The following is a 23,362-nucleotide window of genomic DNA, read 5'->3' on the forward strand; positions in this document are numbered from 1 at the left end:
TCTAGTTAAATTTGGCAGATTCCCAAAATCACACTAAAATGACAGTAAAAATATAAAAAAGGTATAAACCTCAACAAGGATGAGAATGAGTGAGGGAACATCAAATGAGAGACTTCATGTCAGAGCTGCTGTCCCTTTGGAGAAAGCAGAGCCTGATTCTCTTTTGAACAGACTTTTGGACTACAGATAGTGACAGAGAATTTGTGACTTAAAAAAATAAAGGCAGGCCCTGGCCGGTTGGCTCAGTTGTAGAGCATCAGCCTGGCATGCAGGAGTCCCGGGTTCAATTCCTGGCCAGGGCACACAGGAGAGGCGCCCATCTGCTTCTCCACCCCTCCCCCTCTCCTTCCTCTCTCTCTCTTCCCCTCCCGCAGCCAAGGCTCCATTGGAGCAGGGTTGGCCCGGGCACTGAGGATGGCTCTGTGGCCTCTGCCTCAGGTGCTAGAATGGCTCTGGTCGCAACAGAGCAACGCCCCAGATGAGCAGAGCATCGCCCCCTGGTGGGCGTGCCGGGTGAATCCCGGTGGGGCACATGCGGGAGTCTGTCTGCCTGCCTCCCCATTTCCAACTTCAGAAAAATACAAAAAAAAAAAAAGAAAAAGAAGGGCAAAGGAGCTGTAACTTGGAGCCCCTCGCATGGCTCCTGGGCAGCAGGGTCACATCCCCTGGAAAGAATTGCTGGATTAAAACACATAAAGAAGACTGATCTGTGGTGGCGCAGTGGATAAAGCATCAACCTGGAATGCTGAGATCACCAGTTCAAAACCCTGGGCTTGTCTGGTCAAGGCACAGATGGGAGTTGATGCTTCCTGCTCCTCCCTACTTCTCTCTCTCTCTCTCTTCTCTCTAAAATGAATAAATAAAATCTTTTTTAAAAATAAATACATAAAGGAACAGGCCTAGGAAGTATAAATCACTTGCCCAAAATTACAGAGGGCCAACAAGAGCTTGAACCCTGGTCTTCTTACTTTTGTTACCTTTCTATAACACAGTTGCTATTAGTTGACTTAAGAGAATATACAGGATGACACTATAACCCAGTCACAAAAACAAGGAGGCAGAGTTGTCTCCCAAGTTCTACCTTTTGGCCGCCTTTAGCAACTCCAAAAAAGAAATCCTTTGTGGTTAGGCTCTCCCTGGTGAGAGCTCAGGCTGTTCAAACAGTTGGGGTAGACCCCATATTTCATGATCTGATCTGCAGCTCTGAAAAAGTAGGTTACCAGCACCTGACAGAAATATGACAAAGCTTGGAAGTGAAAATTCTCAGAAGCACTAACATTGTTTCAGGTCAAAGCTGAGCTCATCCACCTTGTGACAGTGTGAGAGAAGCAGCTTTCATCCCTTTTTAGAACAGAACATGCCTAAAGGTAGGTGTTGTTACATCTGCTAACCAGCTAAAACAGATCCATTTCTAAACACCAAATTATAGGATTGTGTATAGTACCAATTAAAGCAATAATGACTCTGTGTTCTTAATACACAACAATTCTGTGAATGCCACAGCTATTCACACCCTACTCCCATTTAAACTCTTGTCCATCACTAAATTAAACACATCTCAATTTGTGTTTCTCTGATGTACACAGAAAGAATACTGAATTCAGAGTCAAAAGAATAGTTTTAAACACAGCTCAAGCTTTGGAGTCAGCAAACAGGTTTGAATCCCAGTCCTCTGCATTACCAGCTATGAGATCATAAATAAACCACTTAATCTCGCTGGGCCTCAATTACTTTATATGTAAAATGGCATAAAGCCTACATGAGAGATCTGTTAGAAGGACTAAGGGAGAGTATCTATAAAGCACAGAGTAAGGCACTCAGTAAATGTGAGTTTCTGCTTTTATTGATCACCTGATATAAACTAGAATCTTCTAACCTTGGGAGGGCTAATTATTTTTGAGGAAGTGTTTAGGGAAAGACAGAAGAGATAAGTAAATAATTATAATACAATACAGTAGAAAAAAAAACAGTAAAAGCTGTCATAGCCATTGGAGCAAAGCATCATACAATACTGAAAAGGGGATGACAAGTTTGTTTGGAAAGAAGAACGTCAGGGAAATTATCAGAGACAGAATTACTTAACTGGGCCTTGAAATACAACAAACAGATGAAAACAACATCTAGGAAAAAAAAAGAAAGAAAAACTATGAGAAACAAGTTAGGGAAACATGAAAGAAATTGTATAGCTTATTTAAGCAATAGTGAGAAAACTTAAGAATGGGTTACACAGAACCAGAAGACTAGCATAAAGAAGAGCTTCCCCATAGGAATTTTTTGTGGACAGAAAGGCAACATGAGAGACAAAGAGAGGTAATCATCTGAGGAACTTTTTTTTTTTTTTACAGGGACAGAGAGAGAGTCAGAGAGAGGGATAGACAGGGACAGACAGACAGGAACGGAGAGAGATGAGAAGCATCAATCATCAGTTTTCATTGCGACACCTCAGTTGTTCATTGATTGCTTTCTCATATGTGCCTTGACCATGGGGCCACAGCAGACTGAGTAACCCCTTGCTCGAGCCAGCAACCTTGGGTTCAAGCTGGTGAGCTTTTGCTCAAACCAGATGAGCCCGCGCTCAAGCTGGCGACCTCAGGGTCTTGAACCTGGGTCCTCTGCATCCCAGTCCGATGCTCTATCTACTGCGCCACCGCCTGGTCAGGCCCGAGAAACTCTTTAAAAAATATTTACTAGAGAAGAACAGAAATAAAATAACCACTGTGATTATGAAGAATGGTAATATAGAGGAGAGCTTGAATTTATTTAAATGACCAAAGGGTCAATCTTAGGAAGGTGAATAGAAATTAAAAGAGTGACCGAAAACTGGCCCAGGGATAGAAATCATACATAGAGTGGGGTGTTCAGAATGTAAAAGAGAATGTTCCTTCTTAAAGTGGTGAAATTAGCCCTGACAGTGCACGGAAGAAATTCTCATCTGCGGGCTACGGAACTTAGGCTTTCTCTTCCTCTTTGGGAAAAGAACTTGACTTGATGGGCTTTTGGTGCAACCAGGTTTGAGGAAGGTGCCTCTGCCACTTCCTGAGGCGTTACATAATTCAATTCAACCTCAAAAGGGAACACTAGCCCACAGAGAAACAGCCTAGAAAAGAAATCTAAACTAAAGCAGACCATAGACTTTAAAGGAAAGTAGGCAGTGGGCTTAAAGAGAGACGAGGAATGGGGCTGCCGAACATCAGAGGCATCTGTTACTGCATTAACAGAAGAAATGAGCATGGAAAAGTTGCAAGACCATTATCTAAATGTCTGACTTGTCTGGAACCATAGAAGTCATTCAGTCCAACACCTCATTGTGCAGACAGAGAAACTGAAGCCCAGAGGGGGACAAGGCAGGTAGAATGAGGCCTAAAAACAATAGAACAGTTCATATTTTCAGCAGACTATTTCACTCATATTATCTCAATTTTTCTCAAGATACCACAGTGAATGAGGTGTTATTTTCCCAGTGAAACACTACACTCTATAAAGCATTGTATTGTTGGTGTGAATTCCTGTTATGAACTTCTAGAGAGAATAATGTTTTCCTTTTTGATCCCATGGGTTATAAAAAGTTTACCTTGAGAACAATCCCAAAATTTGTATGGAATCACAAAAGATCCCAAATAGCCAAACCAATCTTAAGAAAAAAAGGACAAAGTTGTAGCCATCGTGGTCCCTGACTTAAACTATATTACAAAGTTAAAGTAATCAAAACAGTGTGGTACTGGTATAAAAATAGACACAGAGCAATGGAACAGAGAGTGCAGAAATGAATTTATGTATATATGGTAAACTAATTTATGACAAAGAATCCAAGAATACACAATGTGGAAAGAACAGTCTCTTCAATAAATGGTGTTGGAAAAAAACTGGACAGCCACATGCAAAAGAACGAAACTAGACTACTACCTTACACGACACACAAAGTCAACTCAAAATAAATTAAAGACTTAAATGTAAGAACTAAAATAATAAAAATCCTAGAATAAAATATAGTTAGCAAGCACCTTAACATCGATCTTAATAATTTTTTGTATCTGACTCCAAAAGCAAAAATAAACAAGTGGGACTGCTTCAAACTAAAAGCTTCTGCAGAGCAAAGGAAATCATCAACAAAATGAAAAGGCAACCTACTGAATGGAAGGAAACATTTTAAAATCATACATCTGATAAGGGGTTAATATAAAAAAATATATAACAAACTCATACAACTCAACAGCAAAAAAACAATCCAATTTAAATATGGACAGAGAATCTGAACATACATTAAAAAAATACATAAGCCCAACAAGTACATTAAAAGATAATCAACATCACTAGTCATCAGGGAAATGCAAACTGAAGCCACAATGAGATTCACATCACACCTGTCAGAATAGCTAATCTCAAAAATATAAGAAATAAGTGTTTCAAAGATGTGCAAAAGGAAACTTTTGTGCACTATTGAAAAAAATGTAAATTGGTACAGCCACCATGGAAAACAATATGGAGGTTCCTCAAAAAATTAAAACTAGGCTGACCAGGAGATGGCACAGTGGATAGAGCAGGGGTCTCAAACTCAACTAAGCATGTGGGCCACAGAGCAAGATCACAGCCGTTCGGCGGGCCGCACTAGGTCTACAAAAGGCAACTGTTACACAACACTTTTCTCACTGCAGTTGAAAACAAAAAAAATGGATCAGTTACAGTACAAGCACAATCGTACATGCAGTTTACTCAGTGTCACAAAACGACCAAGAAACTGTAGTTCACATCACAACTGCTGTTAACTAGAGCTAATATTCTAGCTAGGATGCTAGAGAAATAAGAAAATACAGTAGGGCCCCTTGGAGCTTACTTAATTTTATCCAAAATATTTTGAACTTCGTGGATTAGTCTGCAGGCCGCACAAAATTGTTCAGCGGGCCGCGAGTTTGAGACCCCTGGGATAGAGTGTCAGACTGGAATGCAGAGAAGCCAGGTTTGAAACCCCAAGGACACCTGTTTGAGTGCAGGCTCATCCAGCTTGAGCCCAGGGTTGCTGGCTTGAGTATGGGATCATATACATGACCATGTGGTCACTGGCTTGAAGCCCAAGGTCGCTGGCTTGAGCAAGGGGTTACTGGCTCAGCAATCACCCCCCAGTCAAGGCCCATATAAGAAAGCAATCAATGAATAACTAAGGTGACACAACAAAGAATTGATGCTTCTCATCTCCCTCCCTCTCTGTCTGTCTGTCCCTATCTGTCCCTCTCTCTCTATCTATTTCACTATCCCTCTCTCACTAAAAAAAAAAAAAAATTAAAACTAGAACTACAATATAATCTAGCAATTCCACTTCTGAGTATTTATGTGAAGAAAATTATAATACTAGTTTGAAAAGATCTATGTTCACTGCAGCATTAATTACAAAAGCCAAGATATGAAAACAACCTAAGTATCTATCAATGAATGAATGAAGAAAAGTAGTATATATCATACATATTTTATATACCTTACATATAGTAATAAAATACTATTCAGCCATAAAAAGAATGAAATCTTTTAACATTTGCAACAACATGGATGGACCCTGAGAGCTTTATACTAAGTGAAATAAGTCAGACAAAGACTAATACCCTACAATCTCACTTATATGTGGACTCTAAAAAACAAAACAAAACAAACAAAAAACAAGCTCATAGAAACAGAGAACAGATTGGTGGTTGTCAGAAGGGAGAAGGGGGGACAGATGATAGGTGAAATGAGTTAAGGAAATCAAAAGATACAAACTTTCAGTTATAAAATAAGTCATAGAGATGTAGTGTACATCATAGTAACAATAGTTTCTAATACTTATAATAGCATATTTGAAAGTTGCTAAAGAGAGATCTCAAAAGTCCTCATCACATACACAAAAAATTTTAACTGCCAGTATGTATAGAAATGGATGTTAACTAGACTTACTCTGATCATTTTGCAATACTTATAAATATCAAATAATTGTGTTGTACACCTGAAATTAACATGTTATGTCAATTCAAAAAATTTACTTTGAGGATGAGGGTTCTTCTGGACAAATGACACAGTTTCTCAATACCTCATCCCAACTGCCCTGCTCTCTGAGTCTATGACTTTTCAATGTATTAAATGTTCAATGAAAATGACTCTATTTCACCTGGCCAGGTAGCTCAGTTGGTTAGAATGTCATCCCTATACTCCAAGGTTATAGGTTTGATCCCTGCTTAGGGCACATACAAGAATCAACCAATGAATGCATAAATAAGTGGAACAACAAATCAATGTTTCTCCCTCCCTTCCCCTCTAAAATCCATTAAAAACATTTTTTTTAATTATTCTATTTCAATTCCTGTGCTGAGAATAACAAACACAAATTTGAACCAGACAAGACCCTGGCTTTCAAGGAACTTCCATTCTGGTAACACACAAAGACATGGTAAGTAGTGATTATCACTGAGTCATAAAGATCTAGGTTCAAGTCCTGAATTTACCCTTACTACCTAAGGCAAGTCATTTCCTTTATCTAAACTCCATATTCCTTATCTGTGAAATTGAGAGCAATGTCATCAGCTTAACTCACAGAGTTACTTGATATAGTCTGGTGAGATAATATATTTAAAACATCCAGAAGAAGGTCTGATCCATAGCATATATGCCTAGTATGCATGTACTGAATTAATGACTTGGCTGAGAGTGTCCTTTCTGGCAGGAGGAGAAGGAGAGAACCTATCCAGCATTATGCTTTCCCTGGAACCTCTAAGGAAGTGTTTGCCTGATCATGTAGATTTCATGTTCACCAGCTACAATGCATGAGAACCACAAAACTCTTCCCAGCATTAAAAACCAGGAAGAGGAACCTGGCAGGTTCCACACATGACTAAGGTTGAAGGAAATAGCTGTCTGGCCTGACCAAGGTTGCAAAGGGAAGTCAGCAGTAGAACAAAATTTTAAAAAACCCAACACCTGAAATCCTGCAAATTCTTAAGATTAAAACCTAGAAAAGCCTGGTTAAATACAAATATCTGCAAGGTGGAGGTGGGGGGAGAGATGAGAGGTCACCTGAGACTTACAGACCTCTGTGGGCTACAGCAGCTCTCCCCTCCAGATTGTCATTCTTGCAGTAAGAATATATTGCATATCCACTGTGGGACAAGGATTTGGGGCAACAGAGGACTCAGATATGCTCCCAAGACTTTGAGGCACTTACAGTGACAGACACTGAGATCACAATGAGATGTTTCAGCACTCAGGTCCTAACATACTGATATTCAGTAAACTGCAGGCAGTGTTGACCAAAAGTAGAACTACTTTTCCCACTTCCATTCTCCCTTCTGGGTTTCCAACCACCAAGCTTCTTCCACCTCTTCTTCAATCAGCTCACCACATTTAATGCCTCCTGTCTCTTGAGACCCTTCCCTGGACATAAGAGCCTGTCCATGGGCCACTACAGTTTAGAATGGAACCCTGAATAAAAGTAAAGCTCAGGCCCTGGCCGGTTGGCTCAGTGGTAGAGCGTCGGCCTGGTGTGCGGAAGTCCCGGGTTCGATTCCCGGCCAGGGCACACAAGAGAAGCGCCCATCTGCTTCTCCACCCCTCCCCCTCTCCTTCCTCTCTGTCTCTCTTCCCCTCCCGCAGCAAGACTTCATTGGAGCAAAGATGGCCCGGGCTCTGGGGATGGCTCCTTGGCCTCTGCCCCAGGCGCTAGAGTGGCTCTAGTCGCAACAAAGCGACGCCCCGGAGGGGCAGAGCATCGCCCCCTGGTGGGCAGAGCGTCGCCCCCTGGTGGGCGTGCCGGGTGGATCCCGGTCGGGCGTATGCGGGAGTCTGTCTGTCTCTCCCCGTTTCCAGCTTCAGAAAAATACAGAAAAAAAAAAAAAAGTAAAGCCCATACCTTTCCCCACCTGCAGCCTCTAATTCAAATTCTACAAAGCATTCTTAAAGCCAAAGGAGAACAAGTTCTGCTACATCTATTTTAAGCCTTTAGTTCTGAGAAGACAGAACTAAATCTTCTGAGATCTCACTTACTGAACACCTATTATGTACCATGCAGCATTTTGAATGCTTTGCATATACTAATGTCCTCAAAACAACTTTGCAAAGGAGCTATTATTATCCCAATTTTACAAAGGAAACTGTATTTACAGAAATTAAATGACTTGCCCCAAAATTACACAGTTAATAGGTGACAGAGTTGAAATCCATAAGCCAATTGGCCATGTCTACTTTAAAGTCTTCCTTTTTTCCATTGCATCTCGCATTTTATTCTAATAATAACCCTATGAGGCAGATAAAGAAACGTATCAGCATTAACCCATTTTACAAATGAGGAAACTGGTACTTACGGAAGTGGTATTACTCTCAAGAACAAGTCAGTAAGTGGCAGAACCATGATTTGTACTCAGATCTATTCTTTTCTATGCCCCATTTTTCTTCTTACATTACGCCATGCAGAGGGAGTAGGAAGTGCTGAGACATAGTCCTGACTCTGTTACTAACATCATATAATATTGAGTGATTTCTATTTTTCTCTTCAGTTTTCTCACTCATAAAATAAGGGTGTTGGATTTGATTACCTTTAGGTTCCCCTTTAACTGGCAACCTAGGTTTTAATTAGTACCAACAAGTATACGAAAAGCAGTTTCTCTGGTTTCCTTGCCACAAAGCAGTAAGCCTCTTAAAAAAACAAACAAAAACATTAACGGCTATTTGTAGATAATGTGAGACGTGCTCAGCATCAGAGTAAAAACTACCCATTCCATTTCATTCCTTCCTCAGGCACCCAAACTGCAAACTAGAAGATGCCACAAGCTACCTAATAACACAATGCGGGCGCACTCAGTGACTGGCACACCTGAGTAACATGCTGCGTATGAACAGAGTGCTCGCGGCAGGCAGGCCCTTCTTCCCACTGCTGGATTCATGACGCTCCTATTCACCAGGTAATCTCTATTCCTAGATCAGAACATCAGCTCTGCTTCACTACGGCAGACCAGGCTTACGACTTTAACTAAATCCAATCAGATGTCAACAATTTGAAGGGGATTTTAGCCTAGTTCATATTATAGAACAAAAAATAAAATTTAACTTCAGATGTAAATTCTTCCATGCCAAGAAATAGGAACAGGGCAAGAAGCAGGATACAAGACTTTGGGCAAACTACTTTCCTATCATAGTTTCTTTACATAACTAGGGAGCAAGTCCAAACCAATCCTGAACACCTTCCCCACTCCAATGTAATAGGAATTTATAAATATTCTATACGGAAAAACAAAAATTAGGAGGAAGAAGGCATAGTGTTACAAATTAAAACGACCTCATAGAAGAAAATAAGAAGAAATGAGTAACACTGCCAAGACAGAACATAAAATATGCATGGTCGCATCACCCTGAATACATATTAGTTATAAAAGCAAAAAGAAACCTCTATATCCCAGTGACAGGTGAAGTAAATAATTCATGTAATGCCCCAGGATAAGACAGCAGAGGCGGAAACCATTGCTCATTCAGGAAAACCAATGCTGATCTGAATATGATCAAGGGCCGGAGACCTGAAACAATTACTGAGAACAAGGGAATTGTCGTCAGAGGCAAGGGAGCCCTCAAGGGCGCCACTGGACTCATCCTGGGAATAAAGCTACCTTAGCCAAGCATCATTATTTTAGTATATATTTACTTATTAATATGTTTAATGATGAACTACGCAGTTCCACATACATTTGTTCATTTAATTCTCCTAACATAGTGGTAGTTATATTCCCTATTTTACAGAAAAGAGTATGAAGCTCAAAGAGGTAAAGAAACCAGAATAAGAACCCAATCCCTGAATCCAAGTTTAATGTAGTTTTCATCTCATTCCTGTTATAATCTATCTCCTTCATTGCAGGTCCCTCACACATACATAATCCAGTTTTACATTCCTCGACAATCTTGGGAGATGGATATTCAAGACTCCTCATGAACTGACCCCTACTCACCAAACAGTTTTGAAATGGATGCTCTTGGCTGCCTATCCAACATCTACTCCTCTCTTCCTCCTTCCTCATCCAGTCCTGCCTTTTATCAGTCATCCCTCAGCAGCTTATGTTACTAAGGCAGTTCTCAGATGTTAGCATAATCATCTGGAGGGCATGTTAAAACACAGATTCCTGGGCCCCATAACCAGAGTTTTTGATTCAGTAGGTCTGGTACATGCCCTGAGAATTTGCAGTTTTAATAAGTTCTCAAGTGACCACAGTCTGAACATTCTTGCTGTCCTAAGGTAAATTTACCCCCAAACCTAGCTCCAGGGGTAGGTCTCTATTCTACATCCAAACCTAACATGGTAATCCCATTCTCCTTGCCACTAATTAGTTTAAGAAATCAGGCTTAACCAATTAGCACCTGGCATGTCCCACTATACACTTATAGTTCAGAGATGGGCAAGTAGCCTAAATTGGTCCAATTGGACTAAGTAGAAGATTTTTCCCCCCATTTTGAGTGACAAATTCAGTATCTGTCTCTTTGCCTCTTTTCTGCCCCTCTCCCTGTCTCTCTCTCTCTCTCTCTCTCTCTCTCTCTCTCTCCCTCCCTCACACACACACATTACCCACCCTCAGCCACCTATGTCCATTGTTTAACAAAGAAACGTAATTCCGCAACTGTTTTTACCAGCCAATTTACCACCATGATGGAAGCCAGCTCAGGGATAAAAGTAACACAAGTTTGATATAAATATCAATATGATCTAAGCAAATCTGAGCCAGAATTTTTGCTTGCAGAATTCCAAATGATACATAATTTGGTACTAGAAAAGGGTACAAGCCACCTGCATACTGTCGATGGCAAATCTGTAAATGATTTGTTAAACATCTACTCACAGTCCCCTCCTAGCTTTGGGTAATACACATATTGGAGAACAAAAAAACTGTTTTTCCCAGACTCCCTTCTAAATGTGATTTAGGTTCTGCTAATCAGATGCCCTCACACTAGCTAGTGATTTGGAATTAAATTCAATGAGGGGAGATACTGGGCACAGAACATCCTTTTTGCTGGAACAAACTGCAGCAGAGACACACAGATCTAGATCTACCAGTTATAGCAACGGCTTCCTGATTCTCCAGCTTCTACACCAGGGGTCAGGAACCTATGGCTCGCAAGCCAGATGTGGCTCTCTTGTGGCTCTGCATCTGGCTCGCGGACAAATCTTTAATAAGAAAAATAATGTTTGCCCTGGCCGGTTGGCTCAGCGGTAGAGCGTCGGCCTAGCGTGCGGAGGACCTGGGTTCGATTCCCGGCCAGGGCACACAGGAGAAGCGCCCATTTGCTTCTCCACCCCTCCGCCGCGCTTTCCTCTCTGTCTCTCTCTTCCCCTCCCGCAGCCAAGGCTCCATTGGAGCAAAGATGGCCCGGGCGCTGGGGATGGCTCTGTGGCCTCTGCCTCAGGCGCTAGAGTGGCTCTGGTCGCAACATGGCGACGCCCAGGATGGGCAGAGCATCGCCCCCTGGTGGGCAGAGCGTTGCCCCATGGTGGGCTTGCCGGGTGGATCCCGGTCGGGCGCATGCGGGAGTCTGTCTGACTGTCTCTCCCTGTTTCCAGCTTCAGAAAAAAAAAAAAAAGAAAAAAAAAAGAAAAATAATGTTAAAAATATAAAACATTCTCATCCATTCATTTCCTACTGCTCATGTTCATGGTTGCGGGTGGCTAGAGCCAATCACAGCTGTTCTCCAGGACAACACCAAATTTTTATTGGATAATGCGTAAAGTACACGGGTCGTTATATGACTCTCATGGCATTACATTTTAAAATATGTGGCATTCATGGCTCTCTCAGCCAAAAAGGTTCCTGACTCCTGTTCTACACTATGGCAAAGGCAACAGCATTGTCGAGAGCTCAGTTCTTCATTGCATTCAGGGGAGTTAGCTCCAGGAAGCTCAGCCTGGATCCATTTCTTCTACTTTCCCAAAGATTCTTTAATCTACCTGGTACTCTTAATAAATCCTGTTTCCATGAACTTGCTACAGTGGGTTCTGTTGCTTGCCCCTATTAATAAGAACCTTGACCAATAAACTGTCCTCTACTAAAAATCACATATAATATTCACTATCGTATTCCCATAAACCTGACCTTATCCTTCTTTATCTTTACATCAACTCTTCCCTCAATGTCCCCATTCAAAATCGTCCCTTATGCAAAAGTTCCAGTTTACTCCACAAAAAGAGATTTACATAAAGTGGAGTTAATCACAGAGGAAAGGAAGAAAATCAACTTGACAGAGGAGATGGAGCCCTGAAAAATGAGCAGTACGGCATCTGGCTGAGAAGGGGGACAGAGGAGAAGAGGAGTGCTTCAACTGCAGAGAAAAACATTCACAAAGGCAATAAGGCGCTTCTTGCCACCAAGGACTGACCCTACAAATTCCCAACTTCTTAGAGTTGGCAATTGATGCCACAGTATATAATGGTTTTTGCTCAATAAATTAATGTTAAATGTAAGTGATACTTACAACCAGTTATCAGTAGTTACCAAGCACTAGTAACTGTGCCAAAAAAAAAACAAACCACTACATCAGGAGCAATAAGAAAGTTACCATAACAGGGATCACAATCCCCCACTCTTGATGAGTTACATGCATAGGGAAACAAAGACATCTGAAAAGATCAAGGACTCAACAGAAATAATACAAAGACAAGTACATATTCATATAAACAACTGTAAAGAAAAAAATAAGATTCAATCATTGAAGTATCAAAAAGTAGATGTTACTCAGAGAAAACTTCCCAAAGAGAATTGAGTATGTACTGAGAATCCCTTCTATACTAAAAATTATTCTAGGTGCTGAGGAATTATTCTAGGGCTATAAATGAAGCACTGATCATTAGATTCAGTCTCGCTTCCTTGCCCTGTAATAATAATAATGCTAGCGAACATTTATTGAGCACTTGCCATGCAGCAGAAGCTGCTAAGTGCTTTACAAGTATTATCCCATTTAATCCTAGTAACAAACCTATACACCAGGTACTATTACTGGTGCCATTTTAAGAATAAGGAAACTAACACTAGGGTGTTTAAATAACTACCCCCAGATAACACAGTCAGGAAGTGTCAGAGCCACAGAATTCAAAGTTAGCTCACTGGCAGAGGTTTTCACAGCTATGCAATATTGAGAGAGGACAAAATTGTATTTCCATGAGACAGAGCTTTGTTAAAATGGGAGGAATGGAATTATTAATCAGGCATGAGCTTTATCATCTCTCAGGGTTTTGTTTTTATTTCCTCATCTCATAAAATGAGGAGTTAGACTCCCTATGCGATGGTCACCTTCCAGCTTCTGTTTCCATGGTTTCAGAAATAATGTGAAAAGGCATTCAGGTGCCTAGCACAACTGTTGTTAATGAAAGGGTCCTTTGAAGGCTGACACTGTACAGTTCTTATTCACCAGCTGGGTCCATGTTTTTCCATGCATTCATTAAGAGGCACATTAGCATTATATTAATTGCTATAAACAGCTGTAGCACAAACCTCCAGCAGATAGGGGGCTGGAGGCACAGAGAACAAAAGGAAAGCCAGGAAAGCACTGATTGGCTGACCTGGATTCGTTTAGGTCAGGCATGGCATCTGATTCCTCTGCATTTCTAAGTTCTCATGAATGTGGATGCCCAGGCAGCAGCCCGAAACCTTCCTCATTTCCATCTCAATCTCCAGGAAGAATTACAATGAGAACAAGAGCTATTGAGGCAGACAACAAACTGAATATTAACACACTGAGCAGGAGCTGGCAAAAGGAAGTGTAAGAGAGGTTTTCCTTTTGGACCTAATGAAGTATACTGTCAAACCCCACTCACTCACCTGCCATACAAGCTCTCTTCAAGAAGCTTTTTCCACATCCCTTCAATGATTATTCTCTTCTCCTATCTCTATGCATTTATTAGGTATCTCCTATGTACCAGATTCTCAGCTAGGTGCCATAGGAATACAATGAATGAGCACAATCCCAAACTCGGAACTAGATCTCATGGGGGCATGAGAATTAATCTTATCTGAGAATTAATATCCACAAATGCCATTTATGTTAATTCACGAGAGACCAAAATTTCCTAGTAAATTTTTTTTATAGTTGATTGGGCGTTTGGCCCTGGCCGGGTAGCTCAGTTGGTTAGAGCATCAACCCGATACACCAAGGCTGTGGGTTGGATCCCCGGTGTGAGCACATACAAGTATCAACCAATGAATACATTAAGTAAGTGAAACAATAAATCGATGTTTCTCTCTCTCTCTCTCTTTCCCTTCCTCACTCACTCTCTCTAAAACCAATAACTTTTTTCTTAAAAATTGATTGTGCCTTTAAAGATAAACACAAATTTTTTGAAATTCTTAATTTAACAAAATTTAAGTTATAATTGCCACTAAGGTAATTCTTAAAACAGAACATCTGTCACTTCACAGTTGGCTTTCAATGCTGGTTAATAAGAGGATTGATTTTGTCAAAATATTCAGGAGCTTCACCAGTTTCTCCCCAGGGTCTCTCCTAATACTTTGTTCCTCAAATCATTGTCTTCTGGATCTCCTATTGTCATTATTCACATCAATTTATCCCTCAATTTTAAATTGGTATGACTTTACCTCACCGTCATTTATTAATTGTGTATGTGTGTTTCAAGCCATTCTCCAATATCACTTTATTTCAAATTCATAAAAATTCTTCATGTTCTGCAAAGTTTTCAGTTTTCATTTTAGAATCTATTTGTATTGTATTGTTAGCTGTTAATTGTCCTGACATTAGAAAGGCACTTACTGACAAGAACAGTGAAGAGGGCAGAGCCCAGTGATGAGCTGGGAGGGATGCTGAGTTGAGGGGACTAATGTTATAAGTGATCAGTTCCTATAAATAACAAATGAACTTCTGTATATCTAATTATAGAGCAAAGGATAAGGAGAGTGCTATGGGAATTCAGAAAATCTTAATAAATATTTTTCAGAGAGAAATAATTTTTTTTTCTGCATTTTTCTGAAGCCGGAAACGGGGAGAGACAGACAGACTCCCGCATGTGCCCGACCGGGATCCACCCGGCACGCCCACCAGGGGGCGACGCTCTGCCCACCAGGGGGCGATGCTCTGCCCCTCCGGGGCCTCGCTCTGCTGCGACCAGAGCCACTCCAGGGCCTGGGGCAGAGGCCGAGGAGCCATCCCCAGCGCCTGGGCCATCTTTGCTCCAGTGGAGCCTCGGCTGCGGGAGGGGAAGAGAGAGACAGAGAGGAAGGAGAGGGGGGGGTGGAGAAGCAGATGGGCGCCTCTCCTGTGTGCCCTGGCCGGGAATCGAACCTAGGACTTCTGCACGCCAGGCCGACGCTCTACCACTGAGCCAACCGGCCAGGGCTGAGAAGTAAATTATTTTATTCAATCATCAAGAAGTATTGGCTTATTGGTAGTGACACAGTAGGTAGAGCATCAACCAAGAGTGCCGAGGTTGCCAGTTTGAGACCAGAGGTCACTGGTTCAAGCCCGAGGTTGCTGGCTGTATGCCAGGATCACTGGCTCAATCCTGAGCTCCCGGATTGAGCCCGAGGTCACTGGTTCGATCCCTGGTGAAGGCTCATATGAGAAGCAATCAATGGATGCACAAATACATAGAACAACCATTTGATGCTTCTTGTTGTCTCTCTCTCTCTCTCTCTTTCCCTTTTCCTCTAGATAAATAGAAAGATAGATAAATAAATAAATAACTTTTTTTTTTAAAAGAAGTACTTATTGAGAGCCTACTATATGCCAAACACTGTTAAAGATGTCGAATATGTAGCAAGGAAAAAAACAAAATATTACTCTTAGTCCATTTGAGTTGCTGTAACACAATATCATAGATGGATGGCAGAAAATTATTCCTCACTGTTCTGGAAACCAGGAAGTTTAAGGTCAAAGCACACACACACACACACACACACACACACACACACAAAGATCAAAGGACCAGAAGATTCGGTGTCTGGTGAGAACCCTCTTCCTGGTTCACAGATAGCTGTCTTCTCACTGTGTCCCCATATGACAGAAAAGGCAAGGAAGTTAGCTCTCTGGGGTCTCTTTTATAAGGACACTAATCCCATTCATCAGGGCTCCACCTCCCAAAGACCCCACCTCCAAATATCACATCAGGCATTAGGATATAACATATGAAATTGTGGGAGATACAAACATTCAGTCTACCCTCAAGGAAATTATAATCATTAATGATAGATGAGGACTGGAAGCCTATGTAGAAGAAATGGCAGCTAAGTTGTATCTTGAAGAATGAAGAATTTTAATTCTTCAGAGGAAGAAAGAATTCCAAGCTGAGGGCACATGATGACATATGAAAGAGAATGCAAAGAAAATAAGTCTTTTTAGAAAGACAGAGTAGGGTCAGGAGAAAATGAGGCTGAAGAGGTAGGTATGGTCAAATTCCTGAATAACAAATTAATATATATCATCTTACAAGTAATGTGAGCACAATGATGGCTTTTGGGCAGAACAGTGACAGGATCAGAAAAATTATTCCAGGCAGAATAATGGATGAGTAAGAGGGCAGAAAGACTGCTGGCCAGAAAGACTGTCACTAGTTAAGAGGTGATTAAAAGCCTAGAGAAAAGATGCTTATGATCTAAATCAGAGCAGAGGGGATAAAAATAATAAAAACACTATTAAAAAAACATCAGAGATAAAGCCTACAAGGTTTGATAATTCAGTAGACTGAAAGTGTGAGCTCATTCATTCAATAAACATTTATAACACTCACTGTTCCAGACACCGTACTAGGTGATCAGGTACCATGGTGCATAAGCAAAATACAATTTTTTAATTCCATGGAACTGAAAGTCTAGATACACAACAGTCAAATAAATATAGAGGTACAGTCATTACAAATGTCATTACAGAAAATAAAAAGGACTGTAAGAGGATTATAGAGAAGATCTTCTTTAGATTAGAGTCATCCTGGCTCACAGTAGATAACTTAATATTTGTTTACTAAAAGAAGAAAAAGAGGGGAGCAGAGAGGAGCCAGACTGGTGAAGAAGCCAGAATTGGGGAGGAGCACACCAGGTGAGCAGAACAGGTGTGAAGGCCCTAAGGCAAGAAAGACTTTCTCAGACTTTGTACAACAGGAGAAAAAAAATGCCAGTCACTCTGAAGCACAGCCACAGAGGCAGAGAGTGACACAAGATGAAGTTAGAAAAACAAAGCCATGTCATTCAGAACCTTATAAATCATGTTTAAGATTTAGTATGTTCTCCTAGCTTTCAGCTTTTGGCTTGGAGGAAGCCAAGGTGCAACTTTCCCCAAATCTAGGTCCATCCAACACCAGCTACCTCCACCATGCTATGGAAGTTCAACCCCAAGGAGATCAAAGTTGTACACTTGAAGTGCACCAGGGGGGAAGTCAGTGCCACAACTGCCCTGACCTCCAAGACCGGCCACTGGCTCTGTCTCCAAAAAATGCTGGTGAGGATATCACCAAAGCAACCAGTGATTGGAAGGGTCTGAGGAATACAATGAAGCTGACCGTTCAGAACATATAGGCCCAAACTGAGGTACCACCTTCTGCCTCTTATCTGGTCAGCAAACTCTAAAAATACCACCAAGAGACAAAAAGATGCAAAAAGGAAAAAATTAAGCACAGTGGAAATATCACACTACACTTGATGAGATTGTGAACATTGCCTGGCAGATGCAGCACCAACCTTTAGCAAGAGAATACTCTAGAACCCTTAAAGAGATCCTAGGAACTTCCCAGTCTGTGGGCTGCCATTGTGGTGGCCACCACTCTCATGACATCAACAGTGGTGTTGATGGGATACTCAGATGGCTAAGAACTACAAAAAAAATAGCTTTTGGCCCTGGCCGGTTAGCTCAGTTGGTTAAGAGCACCCTCCAGAAATAACAAGGTTGGGGGATCTCCAATCAAGTACACATGGGAAGCAACCAATGAATGCATGACTGAGTGGAACAAATGAATGCTTCCCTTCCGCTTCTCTCTCCCATACTATCTCTGTCTCAAATTAATTGATTAATTAATTAAAAATAGGCCCTGGCCGGTTGGCTCAGCGGTAGAGCGTCAGCCTGGCGTGCGGGGGACCCGAGTTCGATTCCCGGCCAGGGCACATAGGAGAAGTGCCCATTTGCTTCTCCACCCTCACCCCCTCCTTCCTCTCTGTCTCTCTCTTCCCCTTCCGCAGCCAAGGCTCCATTGGAGCAAAGATGGCCCGGGCGCTGGGGATGGCTCCTTGACCTCTGACCCAGGCGCTAGAGTGGCTCTGGGCGCGGCAGAGCGACGCCCCGGAGGGGCAGAGCATCGCCCTCTGGTGGGCAGAGCATCGCCCCTGGTGGGGGCGTGCCGGGTGGATCCCGGTCAGGCGCATGCAGGAGTCTGTCTGACTGTCTCTCCCCGTTTCCAGCTTCAGAAAAAAAAAAAAGAAAAAAAGAAAAAAAAAAAAGAAAAAAAAATAGATTTCAATTAAAGATCATCTGACAAAAAAATATGTATTTTCTCCTAAATAAAACAAAAAATTTTATGCAAAGAGCTCAGTTAAAAGATTACTGCAGTATTCCAGGGTAGAGATAGTAGTGCTTAGATTAGAGAAGTGACAACAGAGATGAAGAGATGTAAATAGATTCAAGAAATACAAATAAAAGTGGTAAGAAACATTCTTGAGCCTGCCTTCTGGTAAGCAATTGTATTCACTTGTCTTGAGTGTATATCAGGAGTTAAATTGTTGGGTCTTAGGGTAGCATACACTTAGAATTTTGAGCATTCTGTTGTAGTGTTTTGGTATCTCATTGTGATTTTAATTTCGATTTCCTTGAGAATAATAATATTGAATACTTTTTCATATGCTTATCAGTCATATGGATCACCCCTTTTTTGTGAATGCTTCTTCAGTGTTTTGCCCATTTTTAAATCAGTTTGCTTTTTTTTTATTTGTGGTAGTTTTTTTTTTTGTGACAGAGACAAAGAGAGGGACAGATAGGGACAGACAGACAGGAAGGGAGAGAGATAAGAAGCATCAATTCTTCATTTTGGCACCGTAGTTGTTCATTGACTACTTTCTCGTATGTGCCTTGACCGGGGGCTACAGAAGAGCTAGTGACCCCTTGTTCAAGCCAGCGACCTTGGGCTCAAGCTGGTGAGCCTTGCTCAAACCAGATGAGCCTGCACTCAAATTGGCAAACTTGGGGTTTCGAACCTGGTTCCTCCGCATCCCAGTCCGACACTATCCACTGTGCCACCATCTGGTCCAGCTGATTTGTGGTAGTTCTTTTATACATCAGATATTAGTGCAATGTGAGATTTAAACTGAATATTATCTCTCAGTCTGCCATATCTTTTAATTCTCCTAATGTTAACTTTGATGAATAGAAATTCATTATAAACTGGACTTCAATGAAAAGTTTTTTCTTATATTAAAAAAAAGAAATATGTAGAAAGTAAAATTGACAAAACTGGGGTAGAAGGAAAACAGAGGATAAGAGAAGAGGTGCCAGGGAAAAATCTTAAATTTCTGCTTTGAGCAACTAGAGAAATGAAAATGCCACTTACTAAAACAAGGATAACAAGGGAAGGACCATTTGTGAAAAAGATCAAGAATGCAGTTTCAGAGCATATGAAGTAGGAGATACTGTAAGACCCCACAGTGGATATATCAAGTGGGAAACTGGATATATGGTTCTAGAGTTAAGGAGAGAGGTTTAGGTTATGGGGAAAATAGTAGGAGTTTCCAGCATATATATAGTATTTAAAGGTAGGACAATGGATGAGATCAAGTAGGAAGAGAGTACAGTGTAAGAGGAGAAGAGAAATCTCTCCCTTAAGGATTCCAACATTTAAAATCAAGGTAGAAAGAGTCGACAAAATAAACTGAGGAATGGTCAGAGGCAAACAAGGGAAGTCAGATCACAGCAGGCAAAAGAATATATTCCTTTTTTTTTAATTTTTATTCATTCATTTTTAGAGAGGAGAGAGAGACAGACAGAGAGAGAGAGAGAAGGGGGGAGGAGCTGGAAGCATCAACTCCCATATGTGCCTTAACCAGGCAAGTCCAGGGTTTCGAACAGGCAACCTCAGCATTTCCAGGTCGACGCTTTATCCACTGCGCCACCACAGGTCAGGCCAAGAAGAACATATTAAAGAGAAGGTAATCACCTTGGCCAGATAGCTTGGTTGGTTAGAGCATCATCCAGAGGAGCAGAGGTTGCCAGTTTGACACCCGGTCAGGGCACAAACAAGAATGGCTCGATGTTCCTGTTTCTCTGTCTCTCCTTTTGCTCTCACTAAAATCAATAAATTAAAACTTTTTTAATAAATAAAGAGAAAGTCATCAAGAATGGCAAATATACTGAGAGGTCCAGTAACATGAGAATGAAAAGGAAATTCATGGCTGCTAACATCACAAAAAGAGGGACGCCCATACATCATGAGCCTCCTGATGAAAGGATGCACCCAAACCTATGAGGTGGTCATTAAAGGGAAACAAAACTCAGAATCTGATCAAGCATCTAGATACTAACTTACAAGTAACATACACTATAGAACCAAGGAACTTTTCAAACTATAACAGAAAGATGAAAAATTCAAACAGTGGAAAACGACAGGACAAACACTGGTTTCTTCAACAAATAAACTGACAGGGAGAGGGGAAGGATAAAGAGAATTTAGAGAATAAAAGAGGCACAAAAGACATATCAACCAATCTCTCTGTGAATCCGTATCTGAATTCTGTTTTAAAGGAAAGGAAGAAAGGAAGGGAAGAAAGGAGGGAGGGAGAGAGGAAGGGAGGGAGGGAGGGAAAGAAAAAGACATTTGAACCACAACTGAATATTCTGATGCTATGAAGGGATTATTGGTGGGGGGGTGACTATGGTTTGGGAGGTTAGTTTGCTTATTTTTTAAGATTTGACACCATTATGGGCCTTAGCAAGAGCAGCCGTGATGAGGTGGTGGGGCAGCAGTAGAGTGGAGCAGGCTGTCAGCTAAATCGGAGATAAGGCACCGAAGCAGAGGTTGTAAACAGCTACTTAAAAGGACTGGCTTTGTTTTCTGATTTACTTATTTGGCTCAGTATAATGTTATCAAGGTCCATCCATGTTATTGTAAATGATCCGATGTCATCATTTCTTATGGCTGAGTAGTATTCCATAGTATATATGTACCAAAGCTTTTTAATCCACTCGTCCTCTGACGGACACTTGAGCCGTTTCCAGATCTTCGCTATTGTGAACAATGCTGCCACAAACATGGGGGTGCATTTCTCCTTCTGGAACCATTTTATGGTTTCCTTGGGGTATATTCCTAACAGTGGTATAGCTGGGTCAAAAGGCAGTTCGATTTTCAATTTCTTGAGGAATCTCCATACTGTTTCCACAGAGGCTGCACCAGTCTGCATTCCACCAACAGTGTAGGAGGGTTCCCTTTTCCACATCCTCACCAGCACTTACTTATTCTGTGTTGTTTTGTTGATGAGCGCCACTCTGACCGGTGTGAGGTGATATCTCATTATGGTTTTAATTTGCATTTCTCTAATGATTAGTGATGTTGAGCATTTTTTCATATGCCTATTGGCCATCTGTATATCCTCTTTGGAGAAGTGTCTATTCATTTCTTTTGCCCATTTTTTGATTGGATTGTTTCTTTCTGATGTTGAGTTTTACAAGTTTTTTATACATTTTATGAACCCATGCATAGATGGGACATAAAAATGAGACGCAGAGACATGGACAAGAATGTGATGGTAACAGGGAGTGGGGTGGAGGGGTGGGGAGGGGGCGAGGAAGGAGAGGGAAGGGGTGGGGGGAGGGTAGGGGCACAAAGAAAACCAGATGTAAGGTGACAGAGGACGATTTGACTTTGAGTGAGGGGTATGCAGCATAATCAAAGGTCAAAATAATCTGGAGATGTTTTCTCGGAACATATGTGCCCTGATTTATCAATGTCACTGCATTAAAATTAGTAAAAATAAGATTTTAAAAAAAAAGAAATCTTATTTTTTTTAAAAATCAGGATACATATATTCAAAGATAACAAGTCCAGGTTATCTTGTCGTTCAATTATGTTGCATACCCATCACCCAAAGTCAGATTGTCCTCTGTCACCTTCTATCTAGTTTTCTTTGTGCCCCTCCCCCTCCCCCCTTTCCCTCCCCCTTTCCCCCTCCCCCCGTAACCACCACACTCTTATCAATGTCTCTTAGTCTCACTTTTATGTCCCACCTACGTATGGAATAATGCAGTTCCTGGTTTTTTCTGATTTACTTATTTCACTTCCTATAATGTTATCAAGAGCCCACCATTTTGCTGTAAATGATCCGATGTCATCATTTCTTATGGCTGAGTAGTATTCCATAGTGTATATGTGCCACATCTTCTTTATCCAGTCATCTATTGATGGGCTTTTTGGTTGTTTCCATGTCCTGGCCACTGTGAACAATGCTGCAATGAACATGGCGCTGCATGTGTAGAAAAAAATCTTAAAAAAAAAAAAAAAAGACTGGCTTTGAAGAACAGCAAAGACAGGGTTTAGCTGGAGCCTAACATAGGATCTCGTGCATGATTTTGATTGGTGAGAGAAATTGTTTTCCTTTAAATAGAACCTTTAAATGCTGTTAATGATAACGCAGTAGAAAGCAAAACTTAAAGATACAATAAGTGAGGTTTCTAAAATAGGACCATAGAAAAAAATCTAAAAGCATGTGAAGGAGCAGGCCTTTCCTTGAATGAAGGCCACTTCCTTCATTCTATAGGAAGGGGCGAAGGCAAAACAAAACTGGGTGCAAATTCAAGTAGATTCTTGGATTTAATGGAAGGAATATGAAGCTTCAATTTTATCTGCAATATCTGGGGCTAAGTCTGGGGTACAAAAGGAGGTGAAGAGAAGGACCAGGGAGAAAGTGACATGTGAGGGGGGGTTGAGGATAACCCTGAAGCAGCTGTTTCCAGAGCTAGATATTACAGGGAGAAAACCAGGTTTGTGGAAATGGGAAGAGTCAGTTAAACAGATCAACCCTTTAAGACATATTAAAAGAAAGGCTGAGGTGGTGTTTTCAGTTTGCAAATATCAAATCCTGTCAAGAGCCCATTAGTTCTTCATACCCTTGACTCAGTGTTCCCACCTAAGGAAATTTATCCTAAAAAAAATAATTTTTGAATGGCAAAAGCTATTGAATATATGTAGAATTATAGATAAAATTATACTGTTTTATAACAGGAAAAGAAAGACTTAAATGATTGCGATATTTAAGTTTTATGTGTCAACTAGGCTAGGTTATAGTATCCAGTTATTGAACTAAACACTAATGTCAGTGTTGCTGTGAATATATTCTGCAGATGCGGGACATATCTACAATCCATTGACTTTAAATAAAGGAGGTTATCTGTCATAATCTGGGTAGGT

The 23,362-nt window shown here is 41.1% G+C and overlaps 1 protein-coding gene and 1 non-coding gene across 3 annotated transcripts in view; one reads left to right on the forward strand and one right to left on the reverse strand.

Moving 5' to 3' along the window:
• Positions 1–23,362, reverse strand: part of PAK1 (p21 (RAC1) activated kinase 1) — a 162,547-nt gene that overhangs the window by 123,942 nt on the left and 15,243 nt on the right. The window contains exon 1 of one of the 2 annotated variants that reach the window (XM_066369347.1): positions 738–756. The exons of the other annotated variant lie outside the window; for it this stretch is intronic. The gene's annotated coding sequence lies outside the window, so the exon portion shown is untranslated. Of the gene's footprint in view, positions 1–737; positions 757–23,362 lie in introns of those variants that run through there. 2 annotated transcript variants of the gene reach the window in all.
• Positions 7,459–7,534, forward strand: TRNAT-GGU (transfer RNA threonine (anticodon GGU)). The gene has a single exon. It is a non-coding gene; the product is annotated as a tRNA-Thr (tRNA).

This window comes from Saccopteryx leptura, chromosome 1 (assembly GCF_036850995.1).
Source record: "Saccopteryx leptura isolate mSacLep1 chromosome 1, mSacLep1_pri_phased_curated, whole genome shotgun sequence".
In the NCBI taxonomy this organism is placed as follows: Eukaryota; Metazoa; Chordata; class Mammalia; order Chiroptera; family Emballonuridae; genus Saccopteryx; species Saccopteryx leptura.